We start from the raw sequence: 14,486 nt of genomic DNA, 5'->3' as shown, positions 1-14,486 counted from the left end.
GAGGTATTTAAGCTTAGACAATCTCATTCCTTAAAGCCATTTTTTTAAAATATTTTTACCTCTTCCTACATCAAAAAAAGTCATTTTTTTTGGTTAAATTGTATTTATATTTATATCCGTAGTAGTCTGTGTCTGTCACATCCTGCTTTCTTAGAGCAGTATATTTTTATTTTATAGCTGTTTTATCTTTACATTAAGATTTTTGTGGGATAAGTTGTGTGCATGTTTTTTTTTTTTGTAGTTTTTTTTTTTTTGTTCCATTATGGATACTCGTGCAGGAGAAATAGGATCACGGCACAAGGGACAAGGGTGCATTCCTTAAGAAAAAGCGATGCTGAATTGAAAATATCCTACAAGAGAACAGATCAATCAAGAGTGATGTAAAATAAAAATAATCCTATTAATATTATAAATGTGAAAGTTTGTGGGTTTGTGTGTTTGGATGTTTGCATGTTCGGATGTTTGTTCCTCAATCACGGAAAAACCGCTCCACCGATTTGGCTGAAATTTTCCACAAACATAGTTAATACACCCGATTAAACAATAGGCTATTTTTTGTCACAATAGCGCACATACGTTTTTCCCAGGACCCCCACAAAACCCAAACTCACACCACTATCTCTGCAATCTCACACACTTTGGACCCCGATTTGGCTGAAATTTTCCACAAACATAGTCCCTACACTCGATTGCGCAATAGGCTACTTTTCGTCACAATAGCGCACATACGTTTTTCCCAGGACCCTTTGGATGTTCGGATGTTTGGCGGTCAATCACGCAAAAACCGCTCCACCGATTTGGCTGAAATTTTCCACAAACATAGTTATTACACTTGATTAAACAATAGGCTACTTTTCGTCACAATAGCGCACATACGTTTGTGCCAGGACCCCCACAAAACCCAAACTCACACCACCATCTCTGCAATCTCACACACTTTGGACCATAGCAAGCCACAAAATTTATATTACCCTCTGCAGCCTCGCCCCTAACCCCACACAATCTCATATACATATACTTTACCACTTTGCCCCTCACCTTAACGATTCTCTAGGAGGCGCTCTTTAACGCTCCGGAGCAGCCATGTTTGCCCCCACCACTCTGACAATCCGCGACACCGCCCACCCATGTCAATACCCCTAGGCGGTCTAATAAATGCAAAAAAAAAGTTTAAAAAAAGTAAAAAAAATATAAAAAAAATAAAAAGGATTAAAAATTCAAATCACCCCCCTTTCCCTAGAACACATATAAAAGTAGTTAAAAACTGTGAAATACATACATGTTAGGTATCCGCGCGTCCTAAATCGCCCGCTCTACAAAGTTATACAAATATTTTTCCTGTTCAGTAAACGCCGTAGCGGGAAAAATGGTTAAAAGTGCCAAACTGCCATTTTTTCACTGTTTTGATTCTGCTAAAAATTTGAATAAAAAGTGATCAAAGCAATAACATTTCCCAAAAATGGTAGAACTACAAAGTACACCCATTCCCGCAAAAAAAGACGCCCTATACATCCCCGTACACGCAAGTATAAAAAAGTTACGGCTGTTGGAATATGGCGACTTTTCAAAAAATAATTTTTTAACAGTTTTGGATTTTTTTTAAGGGGTCAAAATGTAAATAAAACCATATAAATTTGGTATCCCCGGAATCGTAACGAAGCACAGAATACAAGGGACATGTCATTTTGGTTGCACAGTGAACGCCGTAAAACCAAAGCCCGTAAGAAAGTCGCAGAAATGCATTTTTTCTTCAAATCCACCCCATTCTGAATTTTTTCCCTGCTTCCCAGTACATTATATAGAATAAATAATGGTGGCATCATGAAGAAAAATTTGTCCCAGGAAAAATTAAGACCTCATATGGCTCTGGGAGCGGAGAAATAAAAAAGTTATGGGGTTTAGAAGGAGGGGAGTCAAAAACGAAAATCAAAAAATGCCATCGGCGGGAAGGGGTTAACTTCAAATACTTCTGTCCCAAAGTCACTATGTACAGTTTCTCACAACACCGTATAGCAGCTCAAATACAAAGTAACTTCAACACAAAAGTCTCATGTATTCTCAGAATTACAGCAAAAACAAGATACAAACTTACATTTCATATCCCATACCATATACACAGTACGAAAACCTTACCCATGCCTGTATATACCCACTTCTACAATCACCGCAGACGAAGTCGCGGGTACCAGCTAGTAGTGAATAATTTCACTACAATTCAGTGTTGTCACATTGAAACATACGGTATATGAGACAGTATGTCAAAAAGATTGAATGCTAATAAATGAGTTACTGCGTTATATTTCTGGATATATCATTTGAGTGTCAACAAAGATTTCAGTAAAATATTTTTTACTCTGCTCTACCGACATGATCTGACGAAGGACAAAAGTGCAAGTTTTTCCATACATATTTTTTAGCTTGTTTGTTAAGAATTTTTGAATTATTGGACATACATATTGTTCTGGGTGAAAACTGATAACACTGACACAACATCATGATGTATTAGGGCGTCTTCGAAATGTTAATTTCCTGTTGGAGACACGCTGCTCTTTTTGGATCAAGAAAGCAGAGATGTGTTTTAGTGTGTTGGGTTTGAGTTGAAATAAAAATATAAAAGTCTTAAGCCTTGTTGAAGATGTCTTTTGAACTCAGTTTCAGGGAGTTGAAAAATTCTCAGTATATGCTGTCATCATGTTTTCTATTTTCTGACTACCCTTTTTGCAGTTATTTTGTGGTTGTCTGTCATGCTCTGAGTCCAGAGTAGCACTGTGTGGGACAAAGATAATATTTCTTGAGCAATAACTTCAGCAGCCTAAAGGATTTATGTAGTCTAAAGGAAAGTGTCTCTAAGAAATGACCCATTGTTTAAATCAGGTTTTTCTGTTAAATCTATTTTTTAAGATTTTTTGGTGGTGCTCTTTTTAATTTTTCGCGCGATCTTAAAAAAAACAAATAATAATAATAATAATCCTAAAAATCTTGCAATTACAACTCTTTCCACTAAGCCTAAAATAATGTACAACTTCCTGTTACTTTGAGTCATAGACACAAAGGTTTGGAGCAGACTCTCTTGGCCAAAGTGCAGGATTAAAAAAAAAATATATATATATATATTTACATTTACAATATATAACAATTTAAGATATTAATTAATGGATGATTTTCATGTGAGAGATTTATTTTGCTTACTTATATTGCACCTACATATTCCACATTGCTTTACAGATATATACTGCCCCGCAGGGTTCACAATCTAAAGTCCCTCTTGCTATGTTTTTGCAGTGTGGGAAACCCACACAAACATGAGAACATACAAACTTCTTACAGATGTTTGATTCCAACCCAGGAATCGAGCTCCGCAGGGCAGTAGTGCTACTCACTGAGCCAGTGTGATGTCCATTTCCTTTAAGAAGGACCATTTCTCACTGTGGGTAGTGAGGAGTCTACTTCTAGATGTAAACTCCTTGAGTTACCTTGGCAACACTTTTGCAGATGGCGTATATGGCAGATAGTTTGTTAATTAAGGACCTGATGAACTTTGTCCATCAACAGAATGTAATAGAAGTACTTGACTTGTAGTTATACAATTTCTGGTTTCACAACAAAGCAGCAGAAATACAAAGTAGCAACATTAGGGTTAATCTTACAGATCACTTAATTCTCTGCTCACGACCAGTACTCAGTCTTTTCTTAGGCTAGGTTCACATCTGCGTCGGAATCTTCTCACCGCAGAACCACCAATGATCAGTGGAGAGAAAATTCCTGTATGGAGGACTTTTCTCTCCAACAGTTTCAATATAAAAACAGCGGAAACCCTAACGGTCAGTGGACAAGAACGACGCACCCAAACAACAGAGAGCCCGGCGTAAGTGTCAACCGAACCTATGTCACTCTCACAATAACAGAACTACCTTTTGGCTACTCCATGTGAGTAGAACACTATTTTAGCACTGCAGGCTGTCCTTGGTCCTCAGTTTCAGTAGCTGTGATTTTAATCTCCTTGTTAGACTGGAGAAAGATGGCACCATTTATATTTCTACGAGGGCTTACTGTGAGACCCATGCTGAACCCGTGCTGACTACTGGCAGGGATCTCTTACCATCAGTCTGTATGTCTGTATGGTGTGGGCCAATACATCTGTGGCCTGGCTCTGTTATCTGCTCTTGGTTCTTCCTGAAGAGCTGGAAGGCTGGTTCCCCTAGAGACCCTACAGACGCATATTAATGACCAACTGGCGTTATAGTGGACTCTTGGCCAAGTGTGCATGTATAAGGTGGAATTTGAAGACTGGCCATTGGCTACAAGTTGCAGTGTCTCAGCTTTAGTTGTTCTAGCACTTTTCCATTGGTATGAGAGGGTGCGCTGATGATGGGTTTCCTTTACTCCTTAAGACTAGATATTGTGAAGGCTCTAATTGCAATTATTTAGCATAATATAAGGGCGGCGTGATATGCTGATGGGTATGACTAGCTAATATTAAGAAAATGCACAAAATAATATTTTGCCATTAGAATAATAGACTATTCATGAGCCCAAATGTGTACGGTATGTTTTCACAATTTTATTTTCCATGCTTTAATACGTCTATAACATTTGGTTGAAACCATAATCAACAGTTACTGCCCTCCAAAGAGACTTTGTCTTACTTTATACATTTAGCGGATACCATTTTAGCTTAAGCAGTATAAATGAAGGAACACGGGGTGAAACCTTTCCATACTCTGCAATAATATTGTCAGAAAGACCCAGTATCATTTAGACTGGAGAAAATTAACTCCTAATTTTAAGATGTGAAACCACAATTCTGAAATGAAGAGAAAATCTCTTCTCGACTCTTACCCTTGGCATGTTTTTATTTTTAATTAAACCCATGTGTCGTACTTTTGATTCTGTAAGGGAGCTGGAATTTGCCAAAAACAATAGGAAACCAGGACGGTAAGTTGAAATTTCCATTATTATGATAGATGAAAACTTTGCTTTCTTTTGGAAAGAAGCATATATTACAGTATTCAGGACTAAGGGGAAATAAGTAGGTAGCTTGTACAACAGAGGGATGTTAATAGGACTTTAAATAGAAAATATAGTTATAGTAGTACATTTGTGTGTGGTGTTTTTTTTTTTTTTTTTTTTTTTTTTTTAATCTACTTACATCTAAATTGATATGTTTGTAAAGGCTATGGACTCCTTTGTGTGGTTCATTTGCTTCCTATCTTCAGAAATAAGAAACTTTTGAATTTTTAAATAATAAAAAAAAGAGACTACTGCAACAGGCCAAATTGTATAGCTGTTGATTATTGACTAAGATTCAGAATGAAGAGATATACCCACCAAAATTGTTGGTACCCCTCGTTTAATGAGAGAAAAACCCACAGTGGTCCCAGAAATGACTTGAATCTGACACAAGTAATGATAAATAAAAGTTCTATGAAAATGAACAAATGAAAGTCAGACATTACTTTTCGCTTCAACAGAATTTTTATAAAAATAAAAGTCGTGAAACAGGCCTGGACAGAAATGATGGCTCTCTTAACTTAATATTTAGTTGCACAACTTTTTGCGGTAATTACTGCCAATTGTCAATGAGACATCTTCACCTCTCAACAGATATTTGGACCCACTCCTCATGTACTGCTCCAGTTGTCTCGGGTGTGAAGGGTGCTTTTTCCAGACAACATGTTTCAGCTCCTTCCAAAGATGCTCAATAGGATTTAGGTCAGGGCTCATAGAAGGCCACTTCAGAATATTCCAATGTTTTCCTCTTAGCCATTCTAGGGTGTTTTTTAGCTGTGTTTTTTTTAAAAATTTTTTTATCATTATCCTGTTGCAAGACCCATGACCTGCGACTGAGACCCAAGCTTGTACCTTGGACCCTGCACAGATTCAAGACATCCTGTGCCAGATGCAGCAAAGCAGCCTCAGAACATAACAAAGCCTCCTCCATGTTTCACAGTAGGGTCAGTGTTCTTTTCAAGATATGCTTCATTTTTCTGTCTGTGAACATAGAGCTGATGTGCCTTGCCAAAAAGTTTGATTTTTGTCTCCTATGTCTGTTAGGGGCACAAGACCCCCAGAGCTTATGTTGTTGTAGTTTCAAATTAAATAACAGGCCTGGATAGACTACACCCATCCTTGAAGCCTGGACAATCACAAAGACACAGATGGTGGTGTATCAAAATGGATTCTGCTTTATTATTATAGAGAGGTAGTTTTTATACAAGAGCAGGTTGAACTATTCTAATGACATGATTGGTTATAACATAAGCTGTGGCACATGACTATTGGCCAAGACCTACTGTAATCAATCTCCATCTCATTATTGCTATCCAAACTGGGATGGACTTTCTGCATATATCATGGCAAGAGGGAGATAATAATCACAGGCTGGTCAGGTTACTCCAGTCAGGGGCTAACATTCAATAGCCTATAGACATCCTGTGTTTACATTCTCCTTGAAGACAATTAGTTAGATAAGGATTCATTAACATTCCACTTCATCACCTGGAAGAATGGTTTCTCTTCTTTGATCTTTTGTTTAAAGTCTCAATAGCGCAGCCCATAGCGTCTCCATGTTAATTAGTCTAACCAATTCCTTTGTGAGACAAAACTACTTATCTTCGATAGGGACAATATGGCTGACAAAAGGCAATATCACTGGAAGACAAGTAATCTGGGCCCCCACTTCATGTAATTTATCAAATATAATTTTCAAACAATATTGTTAGCCCTCCACATGTCCATAGGACATTCTCCCAGAAGCTTTGTGGCTTGTCAACATGTAGTTTGGCAAATTCCAGTTTGTCAGATTCAAGTTATTTTTGTGACCATTGTGGGTTTTTCTTTCATTAAATTAGGGGTACCATCGATTTTGTCCACGTGTGTACATAAACTGAGATACAGTATAAGAAATACAATTATGAACATTGTATAGCAGTATTTACAAGTGTAGCAGGTTGTAACAAATTTGTGCAGTGTTATGCATAACTCTTTTGCCAATGCATGAATTCAGGCATCCCGCAAATCCGTTAACATAGCGTATCTATTGTTACATAGTGTATCTATTGTTACATAGCGTATCTATTGTTACTGCTTATTCACAATACAGTTCCTGCAGACCTTCTGTTTAATATCAAGAGAGATGTTGAAAAATCTCAGCCTGTAGATTGCTCTTTCCTATAAAACACTCCCCGCTGGTTTTAGTGCTGTGCCTGCTATTACTTAGTCAAGCCATCACTGAGTTTATATATCTGTAAGAATATTTTACATTGTAGTCCGTGTACATTCGGAGTCCAACAAATAATTGCTCACATAATAAACATTTCTTGTAAATCAGAAGCAGGCAGTTTTTATTTTAGATGCACTGATATTGTTCTTTTACTATAGTATGATATAAAAATTATAAAATAGGTTTTATACTTTCTAAATAACCCCTTTACAGTTTACATGTTAACTTTGTCTGAATTACAGTCTATTTTAAGGCTATATTCAGACAGTGGTAACACTGCTCCATGCAGAGTTGTATATGTCATGCCAAGAATTGGTTCCCACCATATAAAAAGTATTGGAGAAGGCTTTCCTCATTAAATACGTCATGACCTGATCTTGTTATTGGCACTAAATATACAACTTCCTTACAGAGTTGTATTATGTCCATCTGCCTTCAGAGCTGCAATCACTTAATTATCCACGTTATATGCTGGCTTACTGTACATGTTTTGCCCTGGCGCTTTACCTTCTATCATTATGACTGTAATCTAATTTACAGAAAGTAACGTTTCCTTGGCTTTATAGTAGGTCAGCTACGATTTTATGTTATAATCGCACAACAGGGATGCAAATTGGCCATAAAGAAGTAGGAAACTGTAGCTCTGTTTGCTTCCATGCATTTTCACAGATCTCAGGTCCTGTTTTTTTTTTTTATTCACAGTCCATTAAAGAGAACATGTCAGGTCAATTTGGGACACTGAACCCCAGGTCTATAAGGATCTGTGGGTGGTTTAGTGTCCCAAATCGTCCTGTTTTAACAATCCGTGCCTGCAATAAAAATAAAATAAAAAAAACTTAAAAGCTTTATACTTACATGGCATGCATCCTGAAGCAGAGGTGTACTCCTTTGGCTTCATTGAAGAACTGCACCTGCGCAGGGAGTACAGTTGTAGGGTAAGTGTATAGCTTTTTTTAAATTTGTTGTGGGTATGGCTGGCTTTATTACAGGGTGATAAGTGCCTGTGCATGGTTTAGTTTCCCAAATCTTCCTGACAGAAAACTGCCTTTTGAATACAGCTATAAACTTCCAATGTTTTGGAAACCATTGTGTGTTGGTTGTGTGAATAAGTCCTAAGTAGAAATTAAATGGACAACATATGGGTTATTCTATATTTCAAAGGTATAATGTTGCTCAAGTGACACATGACTTTAAGGTTTTTAGGTAGATAAGATATATATATTGTGAGAAGGTGACCGGCAGAGTGCTGGAGTCCAGATATATCAGCCTCAGGTTTCTGACATATGTGTGGTCCAGGGCGGATCCGGAGTAGGCCTCAGCCCATGTGTAGATCCTGGGATCATTACTGGGCCAGAAAAGGCTGCAGCTCTTGCATTGCAGTGCAGTTCCATGAGGTGAAAGGAAGTTTACGATTCTGTCCTGTAACCCTGAGTCCGGTGAGACTATATTGCTCCTGTTTTGTGTTTGGAAGTAAGCCACACGTATAGTTAGGTCATCCATTCTGTTTAGCTAGTAGCTCAGACGAGCAGGTATTTATTTTGTTTTTGCCGAAGTTAAGGCTGTATTTTGTTTTGCTTATTTTGTGCCTCAAGTCAAGGTTTTTTATTTTTCTATATGGGAGGAAGACACCCTGAGCCACAGACTCAATTGTTCTCAATTAGAGATGAGCGAACAATATTCGAAACAGCCATTTCGAATAGCACGCTCCCATAGAAATGAATGGAAGCGGCCGGCATGCAGACTTTGCCGGCACCCGGCCGCTTACCCCCCCCCCCCGTGCCGGTTCCGTCCATTCATTTCTATGGGAGCGTGCTATTCGAAACGGCTGTTTCGAATAGTGTTCGCTCATCTATATTCTTAATGTTTATTAAGTTTACATAGATAAGGAATTCCCAAATCTTGACAGCCAAGTGACTTTCCTGAGTCACCTGCTTCGTTAATAATAATAATAATAATAATAATAACAATACATTTATAACGCCAACTTATTCCGTAGCACTTTACAAAATGTAGGGTAAGGGTACAGACTAAAAGGGATATTAGTAGAGATGAGCGAACAGTGTTCTTTCGAACACATGTTCGATCGGATATCAGGCTGTTCGATGTGTTCGATTCGAATCGAACATCACGTGGCAAACTCCAAAAAAATTTGATTCCCCTCCCACCTTCCCATGGCGCTTTTTTTGCACCAGTAACAGCGCAGGGGAGGTGGGACAGGAACTACGACACACCGGAGGCATAAAAAAAAATCGGAAAAAGTCATTGGCTGCCGAAATCAGGTGACCTCCATTTTAGACGAATAGTGGATTTGAAATCCAGGTCATATGAGAATGTGAACTTTGTGACTAAGAGACAGGGATAGCTGTACAGGCAGGGATAGCTAGGGATAACCTTTATTTAGGTAGGAATGTTATTAAAAATAACTTTTTGGGGCTCTATCGGGTGTGTAATTGTGATTTTTGTGACATAAACTTTTTCCCATAGGAATGCATTGGACAGCGCTGATTGGCCAGAGTACGAGTACAGAGTACATCAGATGTAGCAGAGCCGAGGGTGCACTAGAACTCTTATGCCACTCGGCTCTGCTACATCAGATGGCTCTGCCTTGGCCAGCCTTCGGCCAATCAGCGCTGGCTCTGCCGGTGGAGGCGGAGTCTAAGGTCGGACCTGAATGGAGACTGGTGTGGAGCGATCTTAGACTCCGCCTCCTCCAGCAGAGCCAGTGCTGATTGGTCGAATTCCGTACTCTGGCCAATCAGCGCTGGCCAATGCATTCCTATGGGGAAAAGTTAGCTTGCGAAAATCGCAAGCTGACAGGGATTTCCATGAAATAAAGTGACTTTTATGCCCCCAGACATGCTTCCCCTGCTGTCCCAGTGTCATTCCAGGGTGTTGGTATCATTTCCTGGGGTGTCATAGTGGACTTGGTGACCCTCCAGACACGGATTTGGGTTTCCCCCTTAACGAGTATATGTTCCCCATAGACTATAATGGGGTTCGAAACCCGTTCGAACACTCGAACAGTGAGCGGCTGTTCGAATCGAATTTCGAACCTTGAACATTTTAGTGTTCGCTCATCTCTAGATATTAGGGCTTGTTCACACAGGGCAAGAGGGGGTGGATCCTCCTCAAAATCCGCCCCCTCAAAATAGAGGTCTATGCAGACCACTAGCGAGCTGCCCTTTCTTCAGGCGGATTCCGTGGCTGATTCAGCCGCGGCCTCCGCTTCACGACAGCACCCTCCGGACTAGGCTCATTCATTTGGGTCTAATCCGGAGCGGAAAGCTGCGACGGGATGCCGTGCACTGCATCGGCATCCCGTCGTGGCTGCTGCAACGGAAGTGTACACGCTGAATTCCCGTGTGAACTAGCCCTTACAGAGTAATAGTCCATTCATACATTGGGAGTGAGGGCCCTGCTCGCAAGAGTTGACAATCTGTGAGGTAAAGGGGCTGACACAAGATATAGCAGGGACAGCATAGGATGTAGCATTGATTATACAGTGGTCCAGCCGTTTTTTGTGATAAAGGTTATTTTTATGAAACGTATAAATTATGTTGTATGAGCCGTCACATGTCAGTGTCCTGGACATATAAAATGACAGTCCGATAGGCATCATATCCTGTGGGATAATACGAGTGTGAACAGTGGAGGGTTAGTTTTAGGGATTCTACCTGTGGAAGTATTTAGATTAGGAATTGTAATGTTCATTGCACTAATGCTGACCTCACAGTGCGGTGAATATTAAGCAGGTGGTTGTTGGCTGTGGGGGATTGAAGGGGGCTGACATTGGAAATTAAAATTTTGGATGTGTGCATTGGGCTGTGACCAGGCCCTTGTTGAAAGTACCGCCCTGATGGAGGACCAAAAAAAGAAAAGAGCTGGGTGACTGCTTCTTCCTCTGTTAGACTAAGTCCCCACATAGAAAAACATGGAAAAAAAAAAACCGTCGGAAACTCAGCATGTTTTTCTTTGCATTTTTGCAGATTTTTCTTTTGTGGATGTTCTACTTCTATCATTTAAGTGCTGTTTTTGAAAACACAGCTTTTCCACTGTTTTTTTTTTTTTTTCCTTCTGCAGTGCGTGAATGGGATTAGCCAGAACCCCATCCACTTGGCAGATACTGTAAAACACTGCGTTTTTGCAACATGGGACTTCAGCTTTACTGGGTCAAAGAATGAAAGTTCGCAAGTAGAAACACAGGAGAGAAAGGGATTGATAGTGGTTGGAGATTGTCGATTTTGTCCTTAAAGGGGTTGGCCACTTTCAGACCAATATTGACAAAAAAATGTACAATAAAAAGATATAGAATTTTCCAATATGCTTTCCAATATTACTTTCCTCACGGTTTTCTAGATTTCAGCTTGCTGTCATTCATTCTGTTACTTCTAGAGCAGTGGTTCTTAACTGGGGTTCGATCGAACCTTAGGCCCTATGCACGGTTCATTTTGTGTACCAGTAAAAAAAACATACACCTATGTCTTGAATTTGGAAAAAAAAATCATATTTGATTTATCGCTAAAGAAGGGTTCGGTGAATGTGCAGATGAAACTGGTGGGTTCGGTACCTCAAACAAGGTTAAGAACTAGAGATGAGCGAGTACTGTTCGGATCAGCCGATCCGAACAGCACACACACATTGAAATGAATGGAAGCACCTGGTACTTCCGCTTTGACGCCAACCTGGCCGCTTAACCCCCCCGCGTGCCGGCTACGTCCATTCATTTCAATGCGTGCGTGCTGTTTGGATCGGCTGATCCGAACAGTAGTCGCTCATCTCTATTAAGAACCACTGACCTAGGAGATAAAACTCTGACCATGGTCATGTGATTTACAGTCCATGGTCATGTGATGAGCACACAAGTGCACAGCTGATTACCAGGCAGCTGTCTGATTATTGTACTGTGAGTATAACGAGCTGTGTGCTCATCACATGCCCATGGAACGTAAGTCACATGACCATGGTCAGAGTTTTATCCGCTAGAAGTAACAGAATGAATGACAGCAAGCAGAGATCTAGAAAACTGTGAGGAATTGATACAGAAAGTATATTGGAAAATTGTATATTTTTATTGTACATTTGTTTGTCAATATTGGTCTGAAAGTGGCCAACCCCTTGAACCCCTTCCTGCTATACGTCGTACTATTGCATCATGCTGAGCGTGTATCTAATGTTCAATAGTATGGTGCTGTAGTGCTGAGGGCACAGGAGCATGACGTTACTGTATTGTACAGCAACCCATCAACTTTAGTTTTTTTTTTCTATGTGCAATCCATTTACACGGCTGAGTTTGAGACCTCTGATCTATAGGGAGCTACCTTCCAAAAGGTGGCACTAGAGCGATTTCCTCTTTTCCACAAAAGAGGTTTTATTTACGTATTCTTTAGGCCTGGTTCACATCTGTGTTCGGTATTTAATTCGGAGAGTCCGCTTGGGGCCCTGCCTCCCCCCGAACGGAACATCGAATGCATTGACAAGCGGTGACCTTTTGAAAGCACACTGACCCCATAGACTATAATGGCATCCGTGTGTTTTCCAAGTGGTCTTTGACTGAGTTATGCGGAATGGAAAGTAGTTCATGAAGTGCTTTTCTCTCCGCATGTTCCGTGCCGAAAACACACGGACCCCATTATAGTCTATGGGGTCCGTGTGCTTTCATTTGCTCACTGCTTGTCACTGCGTTTGGTATTCTGTTCGGGGGGTCCCCAAGTAGACTCCCTGAATGGAATACCAGATGCAGATGTGAACCGGGCCTTACACTTTTCTATTCAGTTGAAAAAAAGTTAGGCTGACTTACATTGTCCTGATGGATTTTCCCACCATAACTTGGGTATTAAATACATCGTGTACCGAGCTTTAGGTTTAGCTTAGGTTCCTTCTTCCAGTATTTAAAATCTTTATTATAATCCAGCTCATATCCGTGGTCCAAAAAGTAAAGAGCTATGTTTGACTTGCAGTCTGTTATGGGAAGTTCTTTGGCTTTCTTACTTATGGGTTTATTTACACTCACTGAACACAATGCACTGCAGAGTTGTCTAGATTCTGAAAAATCACTCGGATACATTGTGCTTCCCTTTTAGTTTCAGATTTTCATTGTAGAAAATGCTCACCTATTCTGACATGTGTCAATAAGGCCTTATAGAGCCTCTGTATGTGTAAACCGGATTCTCTTAAAACTGAGGTCTGCTTTTGTCTGGCAGGCCAGGGGAGGTTTGGCAGATTCCGGTCTTTGCTTGTACCTTAGTCTTGATCTCCAGATGTTGGCGGTTATAGGATTCAACAACATATCTTTCATGGTTGTGCCAAAAAGTGGTCGACATCAAGCAAATCTCCTAAGATTTTCATCTTTACATGTTTTTAGATGAAAATACTGCACAGTATTGTCTGATATAAAAAAATAAGTTTATCAAATGTCTGATCTGAGAATCATCTTATCTTGCTAAGCTTATGCTGCTAGGTTGTGCAGGATTAGAAAACATGGCTGCTGTTTTCTCTGCTTTCTCCTGAGGAATGACGTCCTTTCCATTGGTCACATACCAATGCTACAGCTCAGCACCATTAAAATGAATCTGAATGAGTGGTAGCATTGCCACGTTACCAACGGACATGGTGTAACTTCCTGAGAAGTAGAAATCAGCCATGTTTTCTAATCCTTCACAACCCCTTTAAATAATATACCATTGATAATAAGCAATTCAAATGCATAAAAGTGGATCTTTCACCGCCAACTCCACACCTTTGCATCCTTTAATAGGTGCCGTTCCATTATTTCTGGGACAGTTTTTTTTTTTTTTTTTTTTTTTTTAATTTTTTTCCCCTCTAGCCCCTACCATTTCTGAGAAGTCAGTGTGGTTTGTTTCAACACCAAATATGCTAATTTGGCTTTCTCCTGTGTATTGGGCAGTCCCAGCATGGTCTTTCCCAAGCTAAGGACAGCAGATGGCAAGGACTACCCACCTGACCATAGAGAGACTAAATAGTATATTGGGCACTGAAAATAACAGTACCAGTTGCTCAAGATTGCTGGGAGCTAGAGAAAAAAAATTCCAACAGTGCTACAATTAGTGCAGTAGCATCTACTGAAGGATACAGAATTAGAGTTGGTGGAGGTGGTGAAAAGGTCTATTTAATTCATCACTTATGGGCTAAGGGCCCTTGCACACGACTGAGTCCCATCCACGGAAAACGGTCTGTGTGTTGGCTGTAGTACCTGGACTGAACTCTGCTGTGTGCATAGGAGTCTCTGTACATTTATGATCTAGTA

General features: G+C 39.9%; 1 protein-coding gene across 1 annotated transcript in view; it reads left to right on the top strand.

Moving 5' to 3' along the window:
• The window catches only part of BCKDHB (branched chain keto acid dehydrogenase E1 subunit beta), a 158,261-nt gene that overhangs the window by 33,342 nt on the left and 110,433 nt on the right, over window positions 1-14,486 (top strand). The window lies entirely within an intron of this gene.

Source organism: Leptodactylus fuscus, chromosome 3, assembly GCF_031893055.1.
Source record: "Leptodactylus fuscus isolate aLepFus1 chromosome 3, aLepFus1.hap2, whole genome shotgun sequence".
Taxonomy (NCBI): Eukaryota; Metazoa; Chordata; class Amphibia; order Anura; family Leptodactylidae; genus Leptodactylus; species Leptodactylus fuscus.
Note: the sequence above shows the minus strand (reverse complement) of the source record. Positions and strands in the feature narration are given on the sequence as shown.